Source organism: Cucumis sativus, unplaced genomic scaffold (genome assembly GCF_000004075.3).
Source record: "Cucumis sativus cultivar 9930 unplaced genomic scaffold, Cucumber_9930_V3 scaffold46, whole genome shotgun sequence".
Taxonomy (NCBI): Eukaryota; Viridiplantae; Streptophyta; class Magnoliopsida; order Cucurbitales; family Cucurbitaceae; genus Cucumis; species Cucumis sativus.
The window spans coordinates 53,748-70,833 of record NW_022279550.1 but is presented as its reverse complement, the minus strand read 5'-3'; the positions used below and the strand labels follow the sequence as shown (position 1 = coordinate 70,833).

The window sequence follows — 17,086 nt, the reverse complement described above, 5'->3', positions numbered from 1 at the left end:
AACTTCCGCAAGTAGGCTCTAAAGATATTATTCATTACGGACTGAAACATTGCCGGAGCATTTGTGAGTCCAAACGGCATTAATAAGAATTCATAATGCTCTTCATGAGTCCTAAAGGCCATCTTTTCTATGTTATGACTACACATCCTAATTTGGTGATAACCAACCTTTAAATCAATTTTAGAAAATAGGTTCGCTCCATTTAATTCATCGAACAATTCTTCAACCACAAGGATTGGGAACTTTTCTGGGATGGTGATATTGTTGAGTGCTCTGTAGTCCATGCAGAAACACACAACTCCCATCTTTTTTCTTTACTAATAAGACTGGGCTTGAGTATGAGCTGGTACTTGGGCGGATAATCCCGGATGAGAGCATTTCATCCATTAATTTCTCCATTTCCTCCTTATGTTGAAAGGCATATCTATAAGGTCTGACGTTGATTGGATCGCTGCCACCCTTGATGTGTATATGATGTTTAATATCCCTCTCCGGTGGTAATTATTCGGGCCATTCAAACACATCCTCGTACTGTCTTAGCATTGCCTGCACTTTTTCTGGTATGCTAATGAGCCCATCCTCTGCTCTTGGCTCATACTCCATGATTCTTGTTTCCAGGGCTCGACATTCAACCAAATATCCCAGATCCGAATCAGTCCATGACTTTGTTAAATTCTTCAGGCTGACTTCTGTCCTGGTTAGACTGAGGTCCCCTTTTATTATCACCTTCCTATTGTCATGAGAAAACGACATGATCAGGTTCTTCCAGTCCATCTCTGTTACCCCTAGGGAATATAGCCACTGTCTTGATCTAAACTTACTTTAGGTGCATTCCTGTCAATTAGAAGGAATGCCTCTCTCACGCTAGCTAATAATATGTTTTATTAGCTCTCTGAGTTTTAGTTTATTCTTTAGACACTCTCTAATGCATAGGGTTCATTTACGACATAAAATAACTGTCATCGTAGACCATTTTTCTTGTAGTGTAGCTATAATGAATGATTTGCATTTTACCATTTTTAAATATTAATTGCTAGTAGTTTAGCTATTTAATTTTTTATTGGCTATTATTTTTCTAGTTGGTTGAATGTAACTTTGTTGGTTCATTTGCCACACTTAATGATAGGTTATTGTCCTTCTAATCACAAATTTTATTTAAAAGAAATATTTATCTTGAGTAGTTGAAAACTTGCAACTCTATTTTAGTGCTCCTCTCATAGTTACAAAAAAAGTCACTTCAAGTTGAGTTAATTGCAATTTGTAGTAATATAATTACAAATGAGGTTGAATTTTTGTATTGTACTTATGCCCTAGCTGCCAAGTTATTTTCTTTTTAATTATTTCATAATCTAATAATTTCTTGAATACCTGGGAAATCTATTTTTAGGGGATCTTATCAATGAAAACACACTGATGAAAGTGATTAGAGGGCTTAATAAGAGTACTGGGGTTGTGCTAGAATATTTGCAAGAAGCAAAGGTAATTATGGGAAAAATTATAGTTGTAGTAGGATATGGGGATAGTGTTCCTTATTTAAGATTGTGATTTATGATTGTTTAGGAGCATGGACATAGAAAAGGAAAAGACATTTTAGCATCTATACCGGGTTATTGGGAGGTAATATGTTCTATATTTGAAGGTGAAGATGAACATATGTTTATCAGCGCCCAATTATTACCTGCGATTCGGTATTTTATTGTACAAATATAAAATGCCTAAATTCCATTTCTATATTTACAAATGAACGTCCTTTCAATAATTCACTCCTTTCTTTGCAATTTTAGAAGAATCAGATAAGGAAGTTAAATGATTCAACATCCAAGTAAAAGCATATGAAGATAATTCAAATTTGAACATGTCTGTACAACTTATATGCTCAAAGAAACGAGTAATAAATGTGGGAAAGTTCCAATTCTTTCAGCAGATCCATTTCATAGAACTCTTAGTTCATTGTTTTTCCTTTTTTTTTTTTAATCTTTACCTATTATTTTATTTGGTTTAATGTGGTTGAGTGATACCACTTTTTAATTGACAAAACATTTTCATTTCATATTTCTTTCAAGTGGGAATCTCAACATCAGATTTCTTCTTTCTTCTTTGAAGTGGAAATTTCTTTGGTAGAAATTACTTTAGCCCATTTCACAATTTGAGTATATTCATACTAAAAGAACATCATTCCATGTGACTTTTACTCTTTTCAGTGTTTACTAGATGGTTTGGTTCTCTTTTGATTGTGGACTTTTCCTATTTTATGCAATCCTTATTGTTCCCGTGTTTCAGATAGCATGGACTTTCTTCTCTATATGATACATGTTTTATATACTTCAAAGAATTTCAGGTTCTCTCTCTCTTAGTGTGTGGGTGTGAGTTTACCTTTTTAGGGGTGTTCTAGTGGTTCTTGAGCCTAAATACATGTTGAAGTGCTATGACTATCTTATAGCTATGGTAGTCTTTTTCTTAATTTTACTTTATGCGTGCTTAAATGATCATTTCTTCCTAAACGTATTTTGATAAGGAACATATTTATGCATGTTAGAAGAAGAAATGCGCTAAAACGTATTTAGGAAACACATTTCTTCCTAAATGTGCTTAAATGATCATTTCTTCCTAAACGTGTTTTGATAAGGAACATATTTTAGTATGTTAGAAGAAGAAACGTGCTTAAACATGTTTAGGAAACATTTTTTGTGTACTTATTAGACAACTTTAGCAATTGAGTTTAATTTTTCTAGGCAATTGAATGATATTCCTTCTGAACTCGAGAAACTGGATAAGTTGTTTGAATTGTGAGTTACATGTTGTCTACAATATATTTTTCAAACTTTTGATGCAAATATTTCTTTGCTATGATCCATAAATCTTGCTAATAATTATCTTAAATGACCTATCCCTCACAACACATCCGTCTTACACTGCATCAAATTAATTGTAAGATATCCTACGGCCTTCTGTTGAAATTTCATAGGTGACTAAAAATGCTTTGGTGGAATGGTTACAATATGCCAAATTTCTAAAGCATGGCTTCTGCTGTGTAAATATAAGTGAATCAAAGTATTCTTGTACCTATGGTTCTATGTAACATTACTTGTCTCAAATAATTTTGTGCATATATTTTAGCCAATTTTTGTTACTATACTTTTAAGATTCCTTTTGTAAGGCAATATAGATGGATAGTATTTGTTCATATTGCCCAATAATAATTTTTTCATTTTTGTGAGTATAAGTATTTATATTTTTTCTTAGGAACACTCCAATATTTTTGAAGTATAAGTTCGTGTCCAAGGAACCCTTTTGTTTAGGGGCATATATCTCACAATGCACAATTATTTGGGATTCTACCTTGGTACATTATCTGTAATTTTATAATTTGAATCTACTTTGTTGCTTCATTTCCAAATGTTGATTCATATCCCTCTACTGTTGATTCATTTCCGTTTGTTGGACATTTTAGATGGATGCTTGAATTGAGTGCCGAAGGGAATTGGGGGGGGGGGGGTGGGGGTATTATCGTTTTCTTGTGTGTCAACATTTTTTATGAAACTTGGCTGATAATATAGCCTGTCATGTTAGAAGGATGGGGGGCTGGAATTGAACAGTTTGCATGAGGTCATGGGCACTCTATTTTATAACAAGAAGTGTGCCCTCTTCTTTTTCTCCTATAATCTTACTATTGTTTTTTTTTTCAATCTTATATCAATGAGAGTATTGATGTCTGACATATTGGCTAAGGACATATGTTTAAACCACTAAGGTTTAACAATGTCATAATTTATTAACTTGCTCATTTGTTCACTACCCATTGGGTCAACCCATATATTTTGTATATGTCATTTTCAATGGTTTTTATTAAGGGTTGGAATTCCATACTTTTCTGTTTTTTATTTACATGTAAATTGTTTCAAACTTGATTGGAAAATGTTATAATTAAAGCTATAGTAGTTGTCTTCTCTGTTGTGTGTCATTTTCACGGTGTCTTAATTAGCTTTAAATAGAACATTCTTTTAGATAATGTTCTTTAGTTATACTCTAAAATGAGATTTTTCTTTCTTACTAGGTTAAAAAGAATCCATTGGAGCAGTGAAGCCAACTTGGAGCAATTTTGATTGATATAAGACTTTTTGTATGGTTGGTAGCAAAATCTTGGTTCCAATGTACTAATTTTAGGCTTGTTGTTAGATAAAGATGTCAATGTTTATTCTTTTTACATGTAAACTACATTTTAACAAAAAATGATTAGTAATCAATGAGTGTACAAATATTACAAAGTGTATTATTATGTATATATATTAAAGTGTTGACTCGTTGTTTTCATATGGGTGTGATGTATTAGAATATTCTTGCCATTGAATTGGTTAGTATAATGGCAAAGCGTCAAGAAGAACATAAATTGAGGAATATACGATAGAAAACATGTCATAATATACGAATTCATGACATTTTGTAACTGTCATTAATATCAAAACAATGGCATTTGATTTTGCAAAAACTGTCACGATTGTCATATACTTGACAGGAAAAAAATGTCATATTATACGAATTTGTGACATTTTTATAACTGTCATTAATATGCAAATGATGAGAATTATTTGTTGTCATAAAATATTAAATAATGACATTTATTTTCTGTCATGAAAACACTTATTGTGACAGTTTTTTAAAACTGTCATATAAGGACTTTCCACAGTATGCGATATTATGACAGTAATTAACACAATGCAAAGATACTAATTAATTAATAAAATGAATAATTAACGTAGGAGCCAAATAAGTTATTCAAATGAACAATTAACACAGCCACCAAATGGGTGCCAAATAATTAACGCAAAATCATCAACCATGAATTAAAAAAAAAAAACAATAAATTTCGTAGTAATTAAATGGACTTAAAAAAAACTTACCAACATGTCTACCTTAAATTAGAGCAAAAGGTTTCTTTCTTGATCTCTCAATCTCTTCCCAAACCACAAACAGATGAAAAGATTTCCTTTTTACGTGCACCCTGAAATTTAAAAAATCTTCCCAAAAAGAATCTTCTCTTCTCTTTTTATAGGGCAAGGTCGATTGTTTTCTAGATAGTGAAGTGGGGTAGAGACTAGGAGAGAAGGTGGGAGAGTGAGAGAAAGTGAGAGAGTGGGAGAAAGTGGGAGGATGAGAGAGTATGAGCGTGGTGACGAAGGAAAATAAAAATAGGGGATGGTTGAGAAAAAATAGGAAGGGAAACAATCTTTTTATTTTTATTTTTAAATATGTTTTTGTTTTAAAAGATTTAAAATTTAAATTCAAATTCAAATTCTTAAAAACCAAACAAACAAATAAATAAAAGTATCTACATGTATGAAAAGTTATGTTTTCAAGCATGATGTATAATGTTAAAGCTTGATTTGATGATTTCAATACTATGTTTTTTGGGATGATGCTAAATTTTATGTGAACATAAAGAGTCAAGGTCATCATGGGGTGTACGTGCTACATGGTGATAAGAAGATGACTTATGCATTGAAATGAGCTTATAAAGCTTAGCGACATGAGCAACAAGGACAATTTGTATGTTCTCGGATGTTGTTGATACAATAGTCTAAACACGAGGTAATGAGACCAAGTGTAGAGAACGACTTAGGATCATTGACAAATTGATATGATTTGTTAAGCATAAATAAATATTTATTCGAAATAAAATGATTTGTCGCTATGTTTAAATGATTTGATATTATTTTGCGAAATATTATAAAAATGTATTGTGAAAGGTTTTCATAAAATCTCACTGTCTTTTAGACTTGCGTTTTAAAATCTATCTTCCAGGATCAGACATTTAGACCAATTAGAGAATAAGGTTGAAGGATTTTCGGTGAGGTGATTCAAGGCGTTTTGGAAATGGTTAAGTCTTGGTTATTTGGTCAAAGTATTGTAATAATGTATGAAACGCATGTTATTAATAAAGTATACGTTTTGGTTTGTATTTTTTTTGTTTGGCGTTACATTGACCATCATTACGTTTTGAGTGTTGTTAATAGTTTAAAAAAAGTTCGAAAATAATATTTTATGATTAAGAAAATTTCAAGGTTGTAACAACTCGTATCCTTATCCTACTACTTCGGTGTTTTCGTCGTAGTATGGTTTGGGGTGTAACAATCAAAAAAAACCCATGAAGTATGTTATTTTTTTAAAAAAGGAGGAAAAGATTAAATGCATTTTATGCACAAAAAAAAAAAAAAGCTGAGAATTATTCCTGTCTTTTCCTCCTTTTTTTTTTAAGGTATTTATTTATTTGTTTTAGCATGTTAATTTTAAACAAGAAAAATCAAAATTCTTATGCTCTCAATAAAGTAAAATAGTGTGCATTATTCTTATCCTGCCATATATATATCTTTTTTAAACACACCTTTTTAACCAACATGTATATACACAACGAACTGATATTTTCCATATATACCGTATGCAGTTTTGTCCTCCAATATATAAATTCTTTCAAATTTGTGCTTCATTATAACCTTACCATTGATATGTGTATTTGTAAATTTTTTACAGACATATCGACCAAATATATGTATTACATTATGCTAAAGTAATAATGATACACAAACTATACATATATTGTGATTACAAACAACAATAAATGAGAGAGAAAAATCTAATGAAAATTTACAGCAAAATGAAGATGGCGAACAATAGTAAAAAGGAGTTGCTAGAATCTAAAAGAATGGTAAAACAAAACAAAAAAAAGATAAACAAAATACAATAAAGAGAGAAGACAAACAAATATGCAAGAGAGGACTGAAATTGGGTAAATGGGAGAAGAAATGTGAGTTCAAGTAAAATATAAAAGGAGAAAAGATCAAATTGTCAAGTTAAGAAAAAAATGGGGAAAATATTAAATGAATTTTATGCAAAAAAGCTGAGATTTATTCTGCCTTTCTTCCATAGCGTTTTAAAAAGACGGCAACAAAACACACGAAATGGGGGCAATATTTTCAATTAAAAAGAAGATTTAGAGGAGAAAATGGCAAGAAAACATACCTAAACGAAAATAAAAATAAACTGTTGTGAAAAATAACTATTCTTAACACATAATAGTTAATTTATTTTAATAATAATGAAGCAAATTTGATAGGAAAATGCTGTTTAATGACATATTCATTAATTATTTTGATGATTTAAATCAAGAAAAATGTATCCATTGATTGCATGCATAAATCCTCGATCTAACCTTTTTTTTTCCTTTTAAAGATGTATTTTAGTTTACTACATTAATTAGTATTAAACCAAATGAATTTTTATATGAACCATCCATTCTCTCTATAAATACAAGGGCTTCCTAGTCCCTATTTTCACATATCCTTTTTGCATTCAATAATTTTTTGTCTATTACTTTCAACTTAACAATCATGACAATATTCACACTTGAAATGATCTTTGTACTGTATTTGTTAGTTGTTGTTATTGTTGAGTTTTCTGATTGCTTTAGTTTCAATTCCACAGTGTCTTTAGATGGTACAGAAAATTTTATTAAAATTAACGATGCTATAGCAGCAGCACCCAATTTTAGTACGACAAGATTTTACATTCATGTCAAACCTGGAACTTACCAGGAGATTATTGAAGTTCCATACGAGAAAACTTGTATTGCTTTAATTGGAGATGATTCTTCTACTACCATCATCGTTAACAATCGAAGTAATGGCACTGGGTCCTCCACGGCATCTTCTTGCGACTCTCAGTAAGCTTCAACTATCTCAACCCTCATTTTAACAAGGACTTATTTAGTAATCATTTTTGTAATTTTTTTAAAAAAATTAGATCTATATATAAACACCATTTTACCTTTAATTTTGTAAGAAGTTGACGAAAAAAATATAGGTTTAATTTTAAAAAATCAAATTATTAGTAAATTTTATAATTTATTACTCAAACCAATGTTTGATTTTGGAAGCTGTAAATGGATCAAACTTCATGGCTCAGTTCTTGACCTTTCAAAACACTGCTGGACCAAATGAAGGCCAAGCAATTGCTCTTCTTGACCAAGCAACACACACAGCTTACTACAAGTGTGTGTTTTTGGGTTATCAAGATACTCTCTATGCTGGAGCACTTCCCAGTTCTTCAAAGAATGCGATATCTATGGAAGCGTCGACTTCATTTTTGGAAATGGACTTGTTGTATTCCAAGATTGTAATATATACGCTCGATTATTTGACGTTCAAATTACCGTAACAGCACAATCGAAACCAAGTTTAAATTCTCTGAGCGGCTTCATCTTCCAAAACTGCAATGTGACTGTGTCGCCAGAGATAGCACCAAGTAAGGACAACGTAACGGTGTTTCTTGGACGACCATGGAGAATGTACTCAATGGTTGTTTTCATTGATTCATTTCTTGACAACGTGGTTCAACCTAAAGGATGGTTGGAGTGGCCGGAGTGCCAGAGAATTTATTGTATTATGCAGAATACAATAACAGTGGTGGAGGAGCCAACACTTCTCAAAGGGTTAATTGGCCTGGTTATCATGCGTTAAATAACGCAAAAGAAGTTGCAACTTTTACTGTTGAAACATTTATTAATGGGACTCAATGGTTGCCTCAAACTGGCATACCATTTAGAGCTGGTTTCTAGGTTTTCTTAAACTTTGTAAATAAATCTTCATTTCAATAAGCATTTTATTCTCATTTTGGTGTCAACTCAAAACGATTTGCATCATGATTCAATTGGTGAAATAATATATGGAAACTAGCATATGTATAAAACATGCAAACCCCCCTCCCCATGACAATTAATATATCTAACCACTTGTAAAGATTTTAAGAAACTGGCAGCCAAAAACTATTTAAGGCAACTTGTTTCAGATGACATTTATATATAATTAAGTAAGCATTTGAAAAGTTATTTCAAATTAAACCAGTTGATTTTAAAAAAAAAGGATAACAGTTAAACACAAACCATTTATTATTTATTATTATTAATTTAAAATAAATATAGATCAGATGACCAAAGAAACAATAATAGGATACCTACAACGAAATAAAATGAAAACTAAATATATGAAATACATATAATAATTAAGAAGTAATGGATGGACCATAACGAGCTTGTATATGATTACATATAATGTGAGATTATTGATTGGTAATGAAAGATGTAAGAGAGAGCTCACATAACCATATCTCGACTTCCAAGTTGAGGATTCTTCTACAAATCCTTCAAAATTAATCTCACACCATCAAATAAGCTATCAATTTGTGACAAATGATATATAATTAAACTTATCTTCACCTACTAAACTTTGTGTCAATCACGTATTTAAGAACTATTTAGTCTGTTTTTTTTTAAATAAAAATATAAAATTTACCTTGAATTGGAAAAAATATAGGAATATTGCATCAACTAACAAACACTTAGAAAAAAAATAGCCCATGACACTAATTTTTTGTACATTGCGAATATGACAAAATTAGTGATATCAGACGGTAACCATAGAGTTATCAAATGGTAATCATAGGGCTATCAGAGGATCATCACTTTTAAATTTGTTACTTTTGCAAATTTAAAAATTTTTGTGACATGAGTTCTATTATCATAATTTTTTTTGATATTTTTGCAAAAGCCCCAAAAATATATATCCATTTTTATCCGATAATGATTGATTTCATCAAATGGGACCTTAAACTTCAATCAATGTTATTAATATTTGATGAAAAATAGTAGACATGCGCAATGGAAAAAATGGATCAACTTTACCCTAATTGCATCTAAACGATTTAGAAATTAACATTCAACAACACTACCCTAATTAAACAAAATTAGGGTTTATAGAATATTGTACATTTGAAGCTTTTTTGATCCTTGTAATCTTCTCACAAACATGAACCAAAGACCACCACTAATGTTAAACTGCTATTCTTTGGACTTCAAATCGGGTGGTGGGACTCGGTAAGTGAAGGAATGAAGGAGAGAGATATGGAGATTTGAGGAAAAACCAAGAGAGGTGAAATATTCTTGTGAAATTAAATTGAATAATTTAAAAAATTATCAAATATTTTATGAAAATTATTTTTCAAACAATTTTATAAAAAACTAACATGCAAAATGCATGTAAAACTTCACATTTAATTAACACCTCACATTTCATTGTTATTAATGATTATCCAACGAAATGTTAAAAATTTCCACTAACTCTAGTCGAAGGGTGACATGACTATTTGACCATTTAAGTAAAAGTCAAAAGTCAACATTTTACCATTTTGTTCGTCTTTACTAATTTCGACCTTCCAAGCAATCTGCATTCATTTTTCAAAAATTTAAATAATTTTTTAAGATCAAGTCGATCAAAATTTAACTTATCAAAGTCAAAAGTCAACATTTTGATTTTTTATGAAGGAATGAAATTCTCGTAGCGGAAGTGTGTGAACGCTGTGCAAAAGAAATTCAATTTGAAGAACACAAAATTCAGAGAAAACACCTAAGCGTTCTTCTAAGGAGGAAAAAAAAAAAGAAAACTAACATGTCTAGAATCTCCTAAGAATTCTTGAACCTCCTAAGAATACCACGAAGTTTCCTTTGTTATCATCAAAATGAAAATCAACATAGAGTTGTAGGGTTTGATTTGGTTTGGTAAAAAGAATTTCTTTTAGAAAGATTTCTTTACTTCTTTTTGGAAGAGAGAGCTTGTAATCATCAAAACGAAGGAGAAGAAGAATTATCTTAACAATCTCTTTTGTTTTTATTTTTTGCATGAGAGATGGAGAGAGAAGTTATCAAATAACTCCCTCCCTCTCCATCATGTAGAATAACTTCGAAGGGAGGTATTCTTTTAAATAAAAGTATATTAATTAAAAACAAAATAAAATTAATATAAATTTAAATCATATTATATCTCATATAATATAAACTTTATTTTATATAATATATAATATAACCAATGGTTTAAATCTGTGATATGATCTATATTTCTCATATAAATCGAATCCATATTAATTTTAACCTATACTTTATTTATGAATCTTATTCATATTATTATTTGAATCATATTCAAATATTAACTTCTCTCATAAAAACTTTATATTATAGTGTATCAAATACATTGTATTAATTGTATCATATACAATTTATTTCCTTTTATCAATTTAAACAAAAATAAATTTGATTCTCGTTTATCCTTTATTAAGCTAACAAGGGGATCTTATGGACTTATAGATTGAAGCTCTAATGATATGAGATTAATTAATTAAACTCTTTAATTAAATTAATCTCTATTCATTAACTATTAGTCATTTCACTAAAGTCTAATAGTTTCACTTTTCTTATTGTAAATATATTTTTGTGTCCATTAGATAATTCGGGGTATTCGTTTGTAAGCACCGCATACGATTCCCATGTGGCTTCGTGTGCTGGTTGATCTTTCCACTTAACTAAATACTCTCAATCACGTTCAGTATCATTCCAGCACAGTTCAGTCACATTTTCGGGCTCGAGCACTAATTCCATTTGGTCGTTGAGTAAGCAGATGTCTAGTTGCACATGGTGCTTGTCTCCCACAGCCTTTTTTTTGTTGTGACACGTGGAACACGGGGTGGATTCGAGCAGTGTCTGGTAGATCTAGTAGATAGGCCATTTCCCCTACCCTCCCTAATACCATGTAGGGTCCAAAATTTTTTGATGACAGCTTTTCGCATCGTTTTTTAGCCAACGACTGTTGTCTATACGACTGTATTTTTAAATAGACCCAATCACTAATGTCGAACACCACATCTCGATGGTGTACATCCGCAAATTTCTTGATTTGTGCTTGGGCGTGTTGTAAGTGATGCTTTAGAGTAATCAACAGCTCATCTCTGGCCTGCAATTGTGATTCTACTGAATCATTTGGAGTACGACCCGACTGTCCATATGAAATAATTGGAGGGAGGTCGTCCATAAACGATTGCATAGGGGGTGTTTCGTATGGAAGCGTGGAAGGTGGTGTTTATACCAGTACTCTGCCCAAGCTAGTTTTTCACTCCATGTCGTTGGCTTTTCGTCTGACAAAAACATCGCAAGTACAGCTCCACACTCTTGTTCACCACTTCCGACTGCCCATCCTTTTTGCGGGTGGGCAGATTGTGCTTCTCTTCAATTGGGTTCCTTGCAAACGGAAGAATCTCTTTCCAAAAGTGACTCAAGAACACATACGGTCCCTACCAGATACAATGGAGCGGGGGTACCCATGGAGACAAACCACTTCCTTTATGAATAACGTGGCTACTGTTTTGGCAGAAAATTGATGTTCCAATGTTAAAAAGTGAGCGTACTTACTAAGCGCGATCTACCACCACAAGGATCGTGTCAAACCCCTTGGATCGCGGCAAGCCTTCTATAGAGTCCATTGATATATCTTCCCAAATTTGTTGGTTGGGAATGGGGAGGAGGGCTGCTATTTGTTGGCTTTTTGGCCCTTAATCTCAAATTAATTTATTTTAATTATTCAATTAATTTATGTTTTGATGATAACAAATCTGATTTTTTTTATTGACAATTTTATTAATTTGAATAGACCATATCGTAGAGCTTGGAAAAATGATTCTAACGCCTCTTGAATCACCCCAAATCGAAGTTCAAATGAAAGAAAATATTGCTAAAAGAAGCTTAACGGAAAAAATACCCGAGATGGTGACGTGGCGACCAAGCATTCAATTTGAACCAATTAGAGAAAGCCAGCTTGGAGGAGTGAACAAATGTGGCTTTTTGTTATGTTTTATTGGCTTTTATAAAGAAAATGAATTTAAAAGAAAAATGATTTTAATATTATTATTATTTTTCTTGTGTCTAACGGCTAGTTTTTTTAAAAGAGGGTGAAGTTGCTTTATTGATTTCTTTTTAAACAAAATATTTTGAAAAGACATATTATTATATTATTATTTGTATTGTGTCTAACGGCTAATTAAGTTTAAATCTCAACCATTCATTTTTCTTTTACTTATATCTAATGACCCAAATGATTTTGAATTTATCTTTCCTCTCTTTTTAAATACTTCACATTTACACAAGATCACAACATCTTTACAATAATCCTCAAGCAAAAAGCCAACATTGTTATTCTCTCTAAAGCTTCCAATTTTTATTCTTTTCATCTTATTCTTGAGAGCTTCTTATTGTATTGTGAGGATTAAATTTGTGAGCTTCAAATTGTATACTCACTCTTTTAGAGAGTTTTTCTTTTGTGTGATTTAAAAACTTCAACATATTGTAACGGTTGGATCCTAACCCGTGGAAAGGATCGGGTTTGCTCTTGAACCCGAAAAAGGAGCAAGAATCGGTTCGGCTCAAATCCGTGGAAAGAGTCCAAAGAAGATTTTCAATCAAAATCCCAAGAGGTGCTTGGGAAAGTGGATGTAGGTTGAGTTTAACCGAACCACTATAAAATTACGGTGTCTTCTTCTCTAACTCTTTTCTAATTATTTTTTAATTTAATTTTAGTTACATATTCTTATTGGTTGAGTTTGATTGCATATTTCCATTCATATCTTTTTATCAATCTTGTTATTTAACAAAGTTTACAAAGTTCTTTATTTAAATTTTAAAAAATATCTAATTAGTTGATTTTACTTTTTATTTGTCAAAAAGTTTATTTAAACCCTATTCACCCCCCTCTAGGGTTGCCATACCGATCCAACAATTGGTATCAGAGCAAGGTTGCTCATCTTGAAATTTTAATTTCTTGATAAACTTTATTGTTAGAGCATTATGGCAAACCTATTGGCAAATGGTATTGTTGAAGGTCAATCTACTTCTAGACCTCCTTATTTTGATGGTTCAAATTATGCATATTGGAAAGCTAGAACGAAAATTTATTTGCAATCTATTGACTATAATTTGTGGTTAATTGTTGCTAAAGGTCCTTATGTACCCATGAAAAATGTTGATAATGTTGATACGCCTAAATTAGAAGAAGAGTATGATGAAAATGAAATGAAAAAGTGTTCATTTAATGCTAAGGCTATTAATTGTTTGTATTGTGCCTTGAGTAAAGATGAATTTAATAGAATATCCATGTGTTCTTCCGCTCAAGAAATTTGGAATACTCTTGAAATTACTCATGAAGGAACAAATCAAGTTAAAGAGTCTAAAATTAGCATGTTTGTTCATAATTATGAATTGTTTAAGATGGATGCTAATGAGACTATCACCGATATGTTTACTAGATTTACTAACATCATAAATGCTTTGAAGGGTCTTGGTAAAGTTTATACAACTTCCGAAAATGTTAGAAAAATTCTAAGGTCTCTACCTAAGACTTGGGAAGCTAAGGTAACGGCGATTCAAGAAGCAAAGGATCTCACCAAACTTCCACTAGAGGAGCTTATTGGCTCACTCATGACTCATGAGATCATCATGAAGGAGCACTTGGAGGATGAGTCCAAAAAGAAGAAGAGCATTGCATTAAAGACTATCTCCTTGGAAGTTGATCCCGAAGATGAGGATGGCCTTGATGAAGATGACATTGCTTATTTCTCACGTAAGTACAAAAATTTCATAAAAAGAAAGAAATATTTCAAGAAACACCTATCAACCCAAAAAGAGTCAAAAGGTGAGAAAAGCAAAAAGGATGAGGTGATTTGTTATGAATGCAAAAGATCGGGTCATATAAGAACGGATTGTCCTCTCCTCAAATCATCTAAGAAATCCAAGAAGAAGGCAATGAAGGCTACATGGGATGATAGTAGTGAAAGTGAAAGTGAAGTTGAAGAAATGGCAAATCTTGGTCTCATGGCTCATAGTGACAAAGATGATGAACATGATGATAAGGTAACTCTAGAACCTCTTTCTATTGATGAATTATTTGAAAATTTTGAAAGCATGCAAAATGACCTAGAAAAACTTAGTTCTAAGTATGTTGTGCTTAAGAAGAAATACAATGTTTTAATTAGTGAAAATAAGTCTTTACTTGATACAATTGCTTGCTTTAAAGAGAATGAAAATTTTGAGCAAATTGAAGAATTGAATGTCTCTAGTGATAAGCATGTTTGTATTGAGAAAGATGCTTTGCTTGATAAAGTTAGATTTCTTGAGCATGATAGTTGTGAAAAAGATAACTTGATTAAAGTGCTTAAAGAAAATGAACTAAGTGTTTTACAAGAACTTGATAAAGCTAAAGAAACTATTAAAAAGTTGACAATAGGTGCTCAAAGATTGGACAAAATTATTGAAGTAGGAAAATCTTATGGTGATAAGAGAGGTTTAGGCTATATTGATGAATCATCTACTCCATCAAGTTCTAAAACTACATTCGTTAAAGCATCACCTATTGTGCCTAAGTTTAACATGTCTAATCATGTGTCTAATCATGTTAAATCTAGTTTTGTACCCATATGTCATAATTGTGGTGTTGAAGGTCACATTAGACCTAAATGCTTTAAATTGAAGTATGCTCAAAATACTTATTCAAGAAGAAATTTTTCGCAAAGAGCAAAGTTTTACATTGCTCCAAGGAAGAATTTCTCCAATAAAAGTAGAGTACATAAATTTGTTATGAAAAATAAATCTTTGCATAATGTTGTTTGTTTTTCTTGTGGCAAGTATGGACATAAAGCTTATTCTTGTTACCTATCTAGATCTAGTGCTTGTAATGTCTATGAAAAAATGAAATGGATCCCTAAATATGTAAATGCTAACATTCTAGGACCCAAACAAGTATGGGTACCAAAGGATCAAACTTGAAATTAGTTGTTTTTAGGTTTGTTTGAAAGCCTCCAAGAAAAACAAATGGTACTTGGATAGTGGTTGCTCAAGACACATGACGGGAGACCGATCCAAGCTTATCTCTTTCTCCAAAAAGAATGGAGGCATGGTAACCTTTGGTGACAACAAGAAAGGTAAAATAATTGGTAAGGGTAATATAGGAAATGATTCATCTACTTTGATTGAAAATGTTCATTTGGTTGATGGTTTAAAGCATGATTTGCTTAGTATTAGTCAATTGTGTGATAAAGGATTTAGAGTAATATTTGATAAAAAAAATTGCATAATTGAAAATGTTAGTGATAGAAAAGTTTTGTTTGTTGGAAATAGGGATGAAAATGTGTACACTCTTGATTTGAATGATTATCCTATTATTGATAAATGTCTCTCGGTTTTGCATAATGATTCTTGGTTATGGCATAGAAGACTAGGACATGCTAGCATGCACTTAATTTCAAATATTTCTAAAAATTGTTTGGTTAGAGGTCTTCCTAGTTTTAAATTTGAAAAAGACAAAGTTTGTGATGCTTGTCAAATGGGTAAGCAAACTAAGTCCTCTTTCAAATCTAAAAATGTGATCTCTACTACTAGACCCTTACAACTATTACACATGGACTTATTTGGCCCTTCTAGAATTGCTAGTTATGGAGGAAATTATTATGCTTTTGTGATAGTTGATGATTTTTCTAGATTTACTTGGGTTTTGATGATAAAATATAAGGATGATGCTTTGAAAAGTTTTATTAGTTTTGCAAAAAGAGTACAAAATGAAAAAGGATTTTTTATTTCCAAAATTAGGAGTGATCACGGAGGAGAATTTGATAATGATGCTTTTAAAGCTTTTTGTGAAGAAAATGGTTTTTCCCATAATTTTTCCTCTCCAAGAACTCCTCAACAAAATGGTGTAGTTGAAAGGAAAAATCGTACTTTGCAAGAATTTGCTAGATCAATGTTGAATGAGTATGGTTTACCTAAATATTTTTGGACGGAAGCCGTTAACACCGCTTGCTATGTTTCAAATAGAGTTTTAGTTAGACCCTCTTTAGATAAAACTCCTTATGAACTTTGGCATGGAAAAATTCCAAATATTGGGTATTTCAAAGTTTTCGGTTGTAAATGTTTTATTTTGAATAATAAAGAAAAACTTGGAAAATTTGATTCTAAGACAGATGTTGGTATTTTTCTAGGATATTCCTCTACTAGTAAAGCTTATAGAGTTTTCAATAAGAAAACTTTAGTTATTGAGGAATCTATTCATGTTGTATTTGATGAATCTTGGAATAATGTTTCTAATGAGTCTATTTGTAGTGATGATTTAGAAAAAGATTTTGGAGATTTACTTGTTAATGACAAAGGCAAAGAAATTGTTCCAAGTATGCA

At 31.4% G+C, this 17,086-nt stretch overlaps 1 long non-coding RNA gene across 5 annotated transcripts; it reads left to right on the top strand.

The window, feature by feature from the left end:
* Nucleotides 1-1,310: 1,310 nt before the first annotated feature.
* On the top strand, nt 1,311-4,258 carry LOC116405934. Of its 5 annotated transcripts, none has more exons than XR_004219016.1 (4): nt 1,311-1,479; nt 1,561-1,617; nt 3,244-3,343; nt 4,055-4,258. It is a non-coding gene; the product is annotated as an uncharacterized LOC116405934 (long non-coding RNA). The 5 variants fall into 5 exon arrangements; XR_004219015.1 differs by having other exon boundaries at nt 1,561-2,338; XR_004219017.1 differs by lacking the exon at nt 4,055-4,258 and adding an exon at nt 2,281-2,338 and having other exon boundaries at nt 3,244-3,345.
* The last annotated feature ends 12,828 nt before the right edge of the window (nt 4,259-17,086 follow it).